We start from the raw sequence: 10,317 nt of genomic DNA on the forward strand, positions 1-10,317 counted from the left end.
GTTAAATTATACTAAATAAAGTCCCATAATGCAAATACTTATTATGTATGTAGATACATATATATGTATATACATATTTTCAATATTGTGTGAGCGCCGAAAACTAAATGTTCCCACGATAACTAACGTATATGTATATACATACTTAATCTGTATATTGTGATAATAATGTTAAATTATACTAAACAAAGTTTTATAATGCGCATACTTAATATGTATGTAGATACATATTTATGTATATGTATACATATATTTTCCATAATGTGTAAACGCCAAAAACTAAGTAATTCCCATAATAATTAGCATAAACTGGTCAAATGATTGATCCATGATTGCCTCAAGTGTGAAGATGATCGGAAGACCGAGTACGGTGAGCAGCCTGGTACTGCGAGTTGCCCAAATGATTTTCTCAGGTGTTTCGATCATGGAGATGCATATGGATGGACATGTCAGCATACATACAGCTCTTAGGTACACACGACTTTTGTAGCCACATCCAGCTTAATTCTCCGTTAAGAGTTTAAAAATTGATAAATAAGAAAACTCATGTCTTAGTAAGCATTGTCATTTGCTTCTTGTCCGGGCCTCTATAGGGAAAATCATTGAGCAGGACAATTAATTAGGGTAAGAAATGAGGAAAATATTCCCTTGTTATTGTTTTCCATTATTATACATATGGAAACCAAAGCTTTCAAGTACCTACGTGTTCAAAAACATGGAACACAAGACATATCATACGTGAGGGAGGTCATACAAAAAGTCAGTAACTTCAGACAGAATGAATGACCACGTACTTACATTAGACATTGATGTTACATTTTATACATAAATAGATGAAGGGGGAAAAAGAATTATGCACTTGGCCTTCAACATAGTAGTATAAAGTATGATTATATTCAATCTTGACAGTTACGTACCTGCATCGATGTCAATCCTGCTATTGTGGAGCTTGGCTCTGGTGTGCCTTGATGTGTACGCCTTGAAGATGCACGCATACATATATACTCTATTGCTTTTGAGGTTAGTTGTGGTCGGGAATTGGGTACGTTCCGCTAACTACTTACAAATGTTCTCTATTATCCTACGTAAAATAAAGAACAATCAATGCCATATGCCAGATTATTCGTTTTGAACTTGCAAGTGGCCTTTTTTTTTTTAATCACTATCAGTAGCATGCTCCTGGGCAGGAGATCTCGTGTTGTACACCTGCGATCTCCAGCACTAGCAGGCCCAGACGACCATAGTTCTGTACTATGAGGTGTCTATTGCACTTGCCTTCATTGCTGGGGTCTCATCTTCATTTCTGCTACCATGAGTTTTATTACTTTAACCCGCTCTGTTTGAGTCTTTTTGAGGATTCAAATGACGAACTTTGTAGTCAGCCTCCTATTGGAGCTTATGAACTCCATATCATGTATATGTACTTAGTAACGTTCTGATGCTTTGTACTCCTATAAACTCCATATCATGATATCCTATGTATTACTTTTGCTCAATGTCTCAATGTCATTACAAATTGTCTAGCTAATAATCCCGTTTTATATAGAATCCAAATAATTTAGTTTTGGCAATTAATGTAGAATATTGTGTGAGCGTCCAAACAGAGCGGGCTAAGCACATATACATGATATGGAGTTCATAGGCTCCAATAGGAAGCTGACTTCAAAGTTCATCAGTTGAATCCTCGAAAAGACTCAAACAGAACGGGCTAAAATAATAAAACTCATGGTTTCAGAAATGAAGATGAGACCCCTAGCAGTGAAGTCAAGTGCAGTAGACACCTCTTAGTACAGAACTAGGGTCGTATGTGCCTGCTAGTGCTGGAGATCGCGGGTGTACAGCACGAGAACTCCTATCCAGGAGCATGCTGTTGATAGTGATAAGAAAAAGGCCGCTTGCAAGTTCAAAGTGAATCATCTGACATCTGGTATTTTCTGTTCTATATTTTACTTAGGATAATAGAGAACATTTGTAATAAGTCAAAGGAAGGTTCCTGACCACGAGATTTTGTGTTCCCTGGGTATGACTACGATTACATGGAAATGCAAGCTACCAGCGACAAATGCGTAATTCGGAGATTGGAGCAGGGAACTGATCATGATGCGGGAAAGGAGAAGCTACTGTACCTGCTTGCTTGTCGAGCTGAGCGAGAGATGGCAATGTCGGAGAGTTGATCTAGAAGCAGAGAGGGAGATGGCGTGAGCTAACTATGGCGAGGTGGTAAGAGTGATGGCATGGTAGCTGGCTATAATTTCTTTTTATACATAGCAAGAAAGTGGGAGAGAGCAAGTGAGGCTGAAAGAAACGAGACAAAACAGAAAAGGCCCTTGCTGGTCATGCGGTACGAGGTTACGAGAAATAGAATACCCTTCGAAAGAATTTCAAGAAATTAATTAGGTAAATTATTTTCTTTTTCAATCAATAACCGAAGTTTAATTTAATCAAATGAACAAAATAGAGGAAAAACCTTCGCAAGAATCAGCCAATTAATTAATATGCATGGAAGAAAACTACGTATCCACGTTCTTATAATAAATTTTTCTTTATTTAAGACAATTTTCTTTCCGAAAAAACTTCATTCAGTTCAAACTCCAATGGCTACCCACTAATTCCAAATCGAATGTGCGATGCTCAGCTCCGTTTTATCACTAGAGCATTAAATTAAATATAACGTGTACACTAGGAGCAGTCTAGAGTGTTGATTCTCGCTGGTTGAGTTTGCATTGTTGATTTCCTTTTTCCCACTGGCAATGTCAATTGCCCATGATGTCTGTGGCATAGCTTGCTCGGTTACAGCTGATCAGGAAGCGAAGGTGATTTTGCTGTTTTACTTTGTTGTTTCTGATTTGCCAAGGTAACATTTGTCCTATGTTGAGCCAAAACAAGGTAACATTTCCTTATATTTAAGTTAGTTTATTTATTGATATTTTCAAATTAACAGGTTACATGGACTAACCAGTGGTCCTGCAAATGTCAACCCTTATCCGAGATGGGGTGGGGGTGGGGGGTGGTGTGTTGTTGGGGTGGGGTTATATAGCTCGTAACAAACAACTATTGAGGGTTCGAATCCCTCTCACCTTTACCTCGATGAAGATATTTCTTTCTTGGGGCTAAAATTCCGGAAATTAGAAATGCCAAAATAGGAATATCTTTCTCGTTGTTTGAATTTCTTGCCTATTTTTTTCTTGAGGAGACCCACATTTGATCCAATCCGTGAAAGGAGACATGAGTGTTATACTAGCCTTCAAAAGAATCGAGTCGAGCATCTGAACTGAGCATAGTCTTACCCTGTGGCGGATGTCAGCGGTTCGAGTCCGCTTATCTCCAACTCGATCAAACTAGAGGTTACCAAGGAACCATGCATAGCACTGAATAGGGAACCGCCGAATACACCAGCTAGGGCGGCAAATTTTGGGATGTTGGGGGATATCATTATTGTCGAACCTAATGCCTACATTGCATTCGCTGGTAAAAGAGCCACTCTTTGTTGTGGGGTTGTTACGGATTGGCCGACCATATGGATAGGGAACTATCCGTGAAAGGAGACATGAGTGTTATACTAGCCTTCAAAAGAATCAAGCCAAGCATATGAGAAATCCTGAGCATAGTCTTACCCTGTGGAGGATGTCAGAGGTTCGAGTCAGCTTATCTTCAACTCGATCAAACTAGAGGTTACCAAGGAACCATGCATAGCACTGAATGGGGAACCGCCAAATACACCAGCTACGGTGGCTAGTTTTGGGATGTTGGGGGATATCTATTACAGATTGTATATTAGGAACTTGTATATACGGTATTTGATATTTTCAGTAGTCATAGATATTAGGATTATGGCATTAATTAGTTTCCCCTTTTGTAAGACTACACAGTCTATAAACTGTGTCGAACGATTCAATGAATATTAAGTCGGATTCTTCCAATTATTCACATTGCGGAACCTAATGCCTACATTGAATTCCCTTGTAAAATTGCCACCCTTTGTTGTGGGTTTGTTATGGATTGGACGGCCATACGGATAGGGAACTGTTCTCCAGTCAATATCCTGTCAACGAATGTAAAATTTGTTGTATCAATGATATTACCTGAAAGGAAAATGAGCTTTGCTCCTCTGGGCACTAGGCGCTCCCGTGATTCGCGAGAAGGAAAAAGGATTTACGGTTTCCAAGCCTGGCGCAAAGCGAAGGGATTGGATTTCACCTATAATCAGATCAGTGGGCAACCATGAAGCTCAGCAAGCCTTGTAAGAAGTACACGCTTTACTCGCCCCAGAATCAAGTTTTAGAGAACGACCTACCTCTCCCGCCCTTCTATGATGCCCTGAGAATAGTAGCTAGGGGAGAAGATCGTTCCCAGCGAATGAGTAGTTTTGATACAAGGCTCCCGCTTTTTCTGGAATAAAACTGGGGCTCCCCAAGCTAAGGTCTGAACGAAGACAACGTCCAACGGGTATCTGTGTATTCTGGACGTGAAGCGAAGGTCAACGAGATTCCCGACACTGAATTAAATTGATGTTTGACAGCACGACACTTGTCAGAAGAAGTTCTACCTATATCATTCCAAGTTTAGGAACCTAGAGTTGAGTATCCCGATCTAAGAGCTGACGAAGGGAATCTTAACCGCACAAGCCTGGGCTGTTCCTACCTCCATCCTAGTGATGGTTTTGAAATCCTTTATAATAGGTAATCAGTTTTTCAATAAAGAAGCCCCGCTCCATAAGGGGAACCCATTTTTGGTCATTATGTATGGTATGGATTGCATTCATCCGTAATGCATCTTCTTTTTTTTTTTCATTTTTATTTCTTTTTATCCTTTCCGCCCCCAATGAGAAGTGGAATTTGTAACCCAGCCAATAGGGACATCGGTAATGGGAGTTCGAGTTAAAGGCTGGCTTGCAATACGACGGTAGGAGCAAGAGACAGTGGGCAAGCTACGAGCTCTATGCCAGCCAAACCTGACGAGGAATCCATTCTCGGGAACAAACAGCCAAAAGTATTGAAGGAATGGCCATAAGAATGGGTGCATCATGACATCATAAGATGTCTCGTCCATAATGCAAATCCTTATTATGGATGTAGATATATATATATATATATATTTAATATCCGAAAACCAAGTGTTCCCACGATAACTAACGTATATGTATATACATACTTAATCTGTATATTGTGATAATAATGTTAAATTACACTAAATAAAGTCTTATAATGCGCATACTTAATATGTATATAGATACATATATATGTATATGCATACACATATCTTCAATATTGTGTAAACGCCATAAACTAAGTAATTCCCATAATAATTAGCATAAACTGATCAAATGATTGATCCATGACTGCCTTAAGCGTGAAGATGATCGGAAGACCGAGTACGGTGAGCAGCCTGGTACTGCGAGTTACCCAAATGATTTTCTCAGGTGTTTCGATCATGGTGATGCATATGGATGGACATGTCAGCATATATACAGCTCTTAGGTACACACGACTTTTGTAACCACATCCAGCTTAATTCTCTATTAAGAATTTAGAAATTGATAAATAAGAAAACTCATGTCTTAGTAAGCATTGTTATTTGCTTCTTGTCCGGGCCTCTATAGGGAAAATCATTGAGCAGGACAATTAATTTGGGTAAGAAATGAGGAAAGTATTCCCATGTTATTGTTCTCCATTATTATACATATGGAAACCAAAGCTTTCAAGTACCTACGTGTTCAAAAAATTGAAACACAAGACATATTATACGTGAGGGAGGTCATACAAAAAGTCAGTAACTTCAGACAGGATGAATGACCCCGTACTTACATTAGACATTGATGTTACATTTTATACATAAATAGATGAAGGGGGCAAAAGAATTATGCACTTGTCCTTCAACTTAGTAGTATAAAGTATGATTATATTCAATCTTGACAGTTATGTACCTGCATCGATGTCAATTCTGCTATTGTGGAGCTTGGCTCTGGTGTGCCTTGATGTGTGTGCCTTGAAGATGCACGCAGACATATATACTCTATTGCTTTTGAGGTTGGTTGTGATCGGGAATTGGGTATCTTCCGCTGACTTATTACAAATGTTTTCTATTATCCTACGTAAAATATAGAACAAACAATACCATATGCCAGATTATTCGTTTTGAACTTGCAAGTGGCTTTTTTTTTTATCACTATTAGTAGCATGCTCCTGGACAGGAGTTCTCCTGCTGTACACCTCCGATCTCCAGCACTAGCAGGCCCAAATGACCATAGTTCTGTACTATGAGGTGTCTATTGCACTTGCCTTCATTGCTGGGGATCTCATCTTCATTTCTACTACCATGAGTTTTATTACTTTAGCCCGCTCTGTTTGAGTCTTTTTGAGGATTCAAATGACGAACTTTGTAGTCAGCCTCCTATTGGAGCTTATGAACTCCATATCATGTATATGTACTTGGTAACGTTCCGATGCTTTGTACTCCTATAAGCTCCATATCATGATATCCTATGTATTACTTTTGCTCAGTGTCAATGTCATTACAAATTGTCTAGCTAACAATCCCGTTTTATATAGAATCCAAATAATTTAGTTTTGGCAATTAATGTAGAATATTGTGTGAGCGTCCAAACAGAGCAGGCTAAGTTCATATACATGATATGGAGTTTATAGGCTCCAATAGGAAGCTGACTTCAAAGTTCATCATTTGAATCCTCGAAAAGACTCAAACAGAACGGGCTAAAGTAATAAAACTCATGGTTTCAGAAATGAAGATGAGACCCCTAGCAGTGAAGTCAAGTGCAGTAGACAACTCATAGTACAGAACTAGGGTCGTCTGTGCCTGCTAGTGCTGGAGATCGCGGGTGTACAACACGAGAACTCCTGTCGAGGAGCATGCTGTTGATAGTGATAAGAAAAAGGCCACTTGCAAGTTCAAACTGAATCATTCGACATATGGTATTTTATGTTCTATATTTTACTTAGGATAATAGAGAACATTTGTAATAAGTCAAAGGAACGTACCCGGTTCCTGACCACGACCAACCTCTAAAGCACTGGAGTATATACGTCTACGTGCGACTTCAAGGCATACACAACGAGGCACGCCAGAGCCAAGTTCCACAACAGCAAAATTGACATCGATGCAGGTGTGTTACTGTCAATGTTGAATATAATCAATAATACTTTATACTACTAAGCTGAAGGCCAAGTGTATAACTCTTTTGCACCCTTCATCTGTTTATGTATAAAATGTAACATCAATGTAATGTAAGTACGTGGTCGTTCATCCTGTCTGAAGTTCTGACTTTTTATATGACCTCTCTCACGTATGGTATGTCTTGGGTTCCAAATTTTTGAACGTAGGTACTTGAAAGCTTTGGTTTCCATATGTATAATAATGGAAAGCAACAACAAAAGAATACTTTCCTCATTTCTTACCATAATTAATCGTCCTGCTCAATGATTTTCCCAATAAAGGCCCGGACAAGAAGCAAATAACAATGCTTACTAAGACATGAGTTTTCTTATTTATCAATTTCTAAATTCTTAACAGAGAATTAACCTGGATGTAGCTATGAAAATCGTACGTACTTGAGAGCTGCATGTATGCTGACATGTCCATCCATATGCATCGCGCGATCGAAACAGCTGAGAAAATCATTTGGGCAACTCGCAACACCAGGCTGCTCACCGTACTCGGTCTTCCGATCATCTTCACACTTAAGGTAGTCATGGATCAATCATTTGATCAGTTTATTTAAAAAGTATATATGTATTTCTTATCAATTTTTTTCTCTTTATATGTGACATTAATTTAGACAAAGAACAAAAGTTAACCAAAATTTTAAAAGTGCGTATAATTGTAGAATTAAGTGCATGTATCACCGAAAATCGAGTAGCGCTGGCATGAAATCAAATGTCACCGAAGAGAAAAGGGAGCAGAATCCCATCTAGGTTTCAAGGGACACTCCCATCATATATACCTAACACAATAACAAATAAGATTTCTTGCTACGAAAATAGCTAATAACTTATTATGGGTCTTGTCAAAATAAGCTCGTCCTAATAAGTATATCATAACAAAATAATGTTTGGTCACAATATCTTATAACTTATGGTGATAAACTTATTTTCGCGATGAAAACGTTATATAATGTGTGTCACAATTTACAAAAATATGCATATTCATATATGTTAGTATTTATGAGAATTATTTAGTTTGTACGTTCACACAATATTAAAGATATATGTAATATAAATATATATGTATCTACATACATATTAAGTATGTGCATTTTGAAACTTTATTTAGTGTAATTTAACATTCTTATCACAATATACAAATTAAGTATGTATATAACACATTAAATATATATATATATATATATATATTAGTTATTATGGAAATACTTGATTTTCGGCGTTCACACAATATTAAAGATATGTACATACATATAAATATATATGTATATATATATATATTAAGTATATGCATTATGAGATTTTATTTATTGTAATTTAATATTCTTATCACAATATACTTTTTCTTGTGATAAAAATTTTTTCGTAGCAATAGAATTTGTCAAAATATACAAAATTTGTTATAGTGAAGTGAGGAAAACCAAAATGTCATATTAAAAGTCAAAGCTTTCAAGTACTTACGTGTTCAAAAAGTTGGAACACAAGACATAGCATACGTGAGGGAGGTCATATAAAAAGTCAGTAACTACAGGTTGGATGAACGACCACGTACTTACATTAGACATTGATATTACACTTTTATACGTAAACAGATGAAGAGGGCAAAAGAATTATAGACTTGGCCTTCAGCTTAGTAGTATAAAAGTATTATTGAGTATATTCAATCTTGACAGTTACTTAGCTGCATCGATGTCAATTCTGCTATTATGGAGCTTGGCTCTGGTGTGCCTCGATGTGTATGCCTTGAAGATGCATGTAGACATATATACTCTATTGTTTTTGAGGTTGGTTGTGATCGGGAATTGGGTACGTTCCACTGACCTGTTACAAATGGTCTCTATTATCCTATGTGAAATATAGAACAAACAATCCCATATGCCGGATGATTCATTTTGAACTTGCAGGTGGCCTTTTTATTTTTTATTTTTTATCACTATTAGCAGCATGCTCCTCAACAGGAGTTCTCGTGCTGTACACCCGCAATCTCCAGCACTGGTAGGCCCATACGACCATAGCTCTGTACTATGAGGTGTCTATTGCTCTTGCCTTCATTGCTGGGGGTCTCATCTTCATTTCTGCTACCATGTCTTTCATTACTTTATCTCGCTCTGTTTGAGTCTTTTCGAAGATTCAAATGACAAACTTTGAAGTCAGCTTCCTATTGGAGCCTATGAGCTCCATATCATGTATATGTACTTGGTAACGTTCCGACCCTTTGTACTCCTATAAACTCCATATCATGATATCCTATGTATTACTTTTGCTCAATGTCTCAATGTCATTACAAATTGTCTCGCTAATAATCCCGTTTTATATAGAATCCAAATAATTTAGTTTTGGCAATTAATGTAGAATTTTTTAAGGAAATGAAGGAAACGATCGACTGGAAGGCATGATTAATTCATTTATTGATCTGTACATATATAGAGGTGCTTAAGAAGAGAAAGATAATAGGGAAAGATCCTACAGATTATCATTCCGCCATCTAACTATCCTAATCTTGAGCCATCCGCTGAATCGGGGAATTATACATATATATATATATATATCCTGTAATACACTTCATACTAATCTTGAGCCGTCTCTTCAAGTTTTGTTCTTTTTCATTCTTACCCTATGCGCAGCTCTATACAAACATTTAATTGTTAATTCGTTAATATTATCATCTAATTACGGAATAAGGCAGAAAATATTTATTAAAATAGGGTCGCTTAATTATGCATGTTGAGAACTTAAATTATGAAATTGGTCATTTAATTATGTTGAGAAAAAGGACTTTAAAAGTAAATAAAAATGAAATAAAATTACTGCTTTGGGTTGGATGATATGGTGGACAAGGGTGAACTGACAGAGAAAGAAATCTCCTTATTTTATTTTATTTTCTGTTTTAGATTTTCGACATTGTTTTCTTTAAATGATAAAATAATAAAAAGAAAACATAAGAGAAATATGTGGTTGAAATTTATTGTAAATATTTTAAGAGACAATAATTCTAATTTCTAAGTCGGTTAAACAAATAAGAAAAAAAAGACGAGAGAGAGCGACGAATGAATGAGGGGAAAAAAAGAACTCGTACTGAGAGAGGGATGAATCAATCGATCCGTGGGGTTTTGAGGGAAGTCAGACGATTTCTTCTTCTAAC

The sequence above is a fragment of the Punica granatum genome, chromosome 7, assembly GCF_007655135.1.
Source record: "Punica granatum isolate Tunisia-2019 chromosome 7, ASM765513v2, whole genome shotgun sequence".
Taxonomy (NCBI): domain Eukaryota; kingdom Viridiplantae; phylum Streptophyta; class Magnoliopsida; order Myrtales; family Lythraceae; genus Punica; species Punica granatum.